Genomic DNA, 2,792 nt, shown 5'->3' with positions numbered 1-2,792 from the left:
CTGGGAAGAGTGGCTCCATGGGCAGGAGTGGCACCTCTTCCTGCTGGGATAGTCCCTCCTGGGACACCTGAGATGGGGACAAAGCAAAGGACTGTGTCCCCTTTCTTAGTGAAAGGGTCTTCAGGTGCCCAAAGTGATCATCTTCAAGCAGCTTCCTCAGAGTTAGGTTCCTGCTGGCATCTGCTTTTTCTGCTTGATGAGCTCCACAAAGATGATGAAGGGACTGGAGCATCTCTCCTGGGAGGGAAGCCCACCTCTTCCCAGTGGTGCCCAGTGCCAGGACTAGAGGCAACGGGCACAAACTGGAGCACAGGAGGCTCTGAACATCAGGAGACACTTTTTCACTATAAGGGTGACTGAGCACTGGCACAGGTTGCTCTTGGAGGTTGTGGATTCTCCGTCCATGGAGGTACTCAAAAGCTGTCTGGACATGGTCCTGGGCAACCTGGCACTGCCTGAGCAGGAGACTGGACCAGAGGACCTCCTGAGGTGCTTCCAATCTCAACAGTCCTGTGATTCTGTTGCCTGTCACCCCAAACTCACTCCAGCCAAAGCAAAGCCATGAATCATTTTGAGGGATGATTATTTGGTGAGAGCAGAGGCTGCAGCGACCACCACACCACACTGTGAGACCACCACACCACCTCAGTGAGCCAGTCTGCCTGGGTGCTGGCAGCCCTCTGCTACTTTCAGTTACCTCCACAGTGGTGAAGAAATTGAGACCCACTGCTTGGGTAGTGTCTTCTTCACCAGCTGAGCCCCAAGTGTGACCCATGTGATGATTCTTTACCCAGCTAGTTGTAATTTCATTTTTGAAATCTGCTGTCCAGAGTGAGTTCTGCACAGCTGTCAGGAGAGGGCACCAAGACCAAGCAAACGAAGTGTTTCCATGGTCTGAAGGCTCCTGAAGAGTAAAGGCAACAGTTTACAATACTTCTTCGAGCTGAAGCACCTCCTGGTGCTCTCCACCTGCCTCTTGGGTGTCCATGAGACCTCTGGTTCCCAGACCAGCAGTGTGTCAGGTTCCTCCCTCAGTGCTGGATGGGTTCTGCCTCTGCCATGAAAGTATCTCTGGAGGTGCTGCAGCTGAAATCCCATTCCCCAGCAGTGGGGCTTTCATCAGGTTGATCTTCTTCCTTCTTCAGGTGGTCACTAGGGCAGATCCTTCCTACCCTGTAGGGCAGATCCTTCCTCCCCTGTAGGGCAGGAGGGAGATCTCCAGGCTCTCCGGAGCTGAGCCTGGGGCAACAAGCTGCTGCCTCCCACCTCTTCTTGCTCTGCGGGGTGACCACAGTGTCTTCTGGTCCTCTTTTTGCAAAACTGGGAGGAAGGGTGGGGGAAAGGTGGAAAGATGAGTCATTTCTTCTAAATCACCTGGAAAATGGAGAAGCTGGAGTGCTTTCCCACAAGTGCCTCTGAAGCCCCACTGGAGAGACCCTGCACAGTGACTACACATCAGGAAATCATTGTAGGCGCGAGTCCAGCCACGCTGAGGAGCAGAGAGCCCATCAGAGCTCGTGGCTCCCTCCTAGGACACGTTTATTTGCAAACCAACCTCCTTGCAGATGCCCCCCTCGCATCTTCAGCCTGGCCTTTCCCTGCAAAACTCTTGCTGTGACTCGGATTCGAACCGAGGTTGCTGCGGCCACAACGCAGAGTACTGACCACTATACGATCACAGCTGAAGAAGTCCTGCCACGCGGCGGGACGGTGGGGAGGAGAGCCCTGCATGGTCCCCTCCCCTGGCTCGGTGAACAAACCACACTCTTGTATTAAGGTGGCTACAGATGGACTCGGAGCTTCGTCAGTCTGGAGCAGAGCCTGAAATTCTGCAAAGTTCTGGCAATGCTGAGATGGCTCCTGGGGACTGAGGCTGCTGCAGAGGACAGCACTGCCGGGGGGGTGTTTTGCCGTGGGGGCATCGGGCTGTAATACAGCAAATTTATAGAATCACAGAATCATGGTGGTTGGGAAAGACCTTTAAGACCATTGAGTCCAACCATAAACCCAACACTGCCAATTCCACCTCTAACCCATGTCCCTGAGCACCTCGTCTGCCCGTCTGTTAAATCCCACCAGGGAAGGTGACTCCAGCACCTCCCTGGGCAGCTTGACCACCCTTTTGGTGAAGAAATTCTTCCTCATATCCAACCTAAACCTCCCTTGGTGTAACCTGAGGCCATTTCCTTTTGTTCTATCACTTGTTACCTGGAAGAAGAGTCTGACCCCCACCTCTCTCCACTCTCCTTTCAGGGACTTGGACAGAGCCAGAAGGTCTCCCCTCAGCCTCCTTTTCTCCAGGCTCAACAACCCCAGTTCCCTCAGCTGGGAACTCAGCACACTTGTGCTCCAGACCCTTCCCCAGATCCCTTGCCTTTCTCTGGACCCCAGTTATAATAATTTAACCCAAGTCTAAATTCTACAAGAGCTGAGTAATCAATGACTTTCCAGCATCACAATTATGTCATGCAACAAACTTGTGGCAATTCAGTTCAAAACAAATGGCATGAAGATCTCCATGGGGAGCTGAGTGATGCTGTGGGGACCCCATGGGCAGAGCGGTCCAGGTAACCCAGGATGTCCCCAGGGCCCCTCATCCAACGTCCTTGGGGTCCCACTGTCATCTCCCTGCCTGGCTGTGGCCCCTGCAGAGAAATCCTTCCCCAGCAGCATCGCTCGGGCGCAGGGAAGCCCAGGGCAGGTGGTGTGGTTGGGCTGAGCCCCTTGGCTGGGCTCGGCCCTGTTTGTGGGGCTCCTCACTTTGTCCTCCAAGCTTGTGTCTCCAAGGTTTG

At 54.1% G+C, this 2,792-nt stretch overlaps 1 non-coding gene across 1 annotated transcript; it reads right to left on the bottom strand.

Moving 5' to 3' along the window:
• Positions 1–1,610: 1,610 nt before the first annotated feature.
• TRNAH-GUG (transfer RNA histidin (anticodon GUG)) lies at positions 1,611–1,682 on the bottom strand. Its single transcript has one exon. It is a non-coding gene; the product is annotated as a tRNA-His (tRNA).
• Between the last annotated feature and the right edge of the window lie 1,110 nt (positions 1,683–2,792).

This window comes from Antrostomus carolinensis, unplaced genomic scaffold (assembly GCF_000700745.2).
Source record: "Antrostomus carolinensis isolate BGI_N321 unplaced genomic scaffold, ASM70074v2 scaffold26813, whole genome shotgun sequence".
Classification (NCBI taxonomy): domain Eukaryota; kingdom Metazoa; phylum Chordata; class Aves; order Caprimulgiformes; family Caprimulgidae; genus Antrostomus; species Antrostomus carolinensis.
Note: the sequence above shows the minus strand (reverse complement) of the source record. Positions and strands in the feature narration are given on the sequence as shown.